A 531-nucleotide genomic window follows, 5' to 3' on the forward strand; every position below is an offset into this window, starting at 1 on the left:
TCCTTAGCGAACTGGGCAAGGAACACCTGTCTTCACTCTGTCGCACTGGCGGATTAGGAGATGAAATCCCTAAGTACTACGTCTGGAAACGCGTAAGCTGGTGATCCGTGTATGAGGAAAACTCGGGAGCTCAACTGTTTTGGACATCATCTCTACAATGTTACAGTTCAGATGCTCCTCCTGTTAAAATGTTCATGTCAGAAGTGGGATTCGAACCCACGCCTCCAGAGGAGACTGCGACCTGAACGCAGCGCCTTAGACCGCTCGGCCATCCTGACCCTATGAGCTCTCTTTTACACTACTTTGTCTCAACATGTCAGCCATGTGCACTTTCTTGCTGGTTGTCACTTATAGAGCAAGTCTATAAGCATTTTATCCGTATTTACTGAACTTCGGTATGATCTCTTCTTTGTGTGGCGAGCAGCTAAAAGCAGCCCTGACATCCCTCTCCTGGGCAAGGTTTTATTGCTGCCCCTGAGTGCTCGTGAGATATTCCCAGTGCATTTTAGTGGTTCCACGGTGTAATGGTTA

The 531-nt window shown here is 48.0% G+C and overlaps 1 non-coding gene across 1 annotated transcript; it reads right to left on the reverse strand.

Moving 5' to 3' along the window:
• Nucleotides 1-195: 195 nt before the first annotated feature.
• Nucleotides 196-278, reverse strand: trnal-cag (transfer RNA leucine (anticodon CAG)). The gene has a single exon. It is a non-coding gene; the product is annotated as a tRNA-Leu (tRNA).
• Between the last annotated feature and the right edge of the window lie 253 nt (nucleotides 279-531).

This window comes from Seriola lalandi, unplaced genomic scaffold (assembly GCF_002814215.2).
Source record: "Seriola lalandi dorsalis isolate HSWRI2012SDOR001 ecotype SW California unplaced genomic scaffold, Sedor1 jcf7180001996518, whole genome shotgun sequence".
In the NCBI taxonomy this organism is placed as follows: Eukaryota; Metazoa; Chordata; class Actinopteri; order Carangiformes; family Carangidae; genus Seriola; species Seriola lalandi.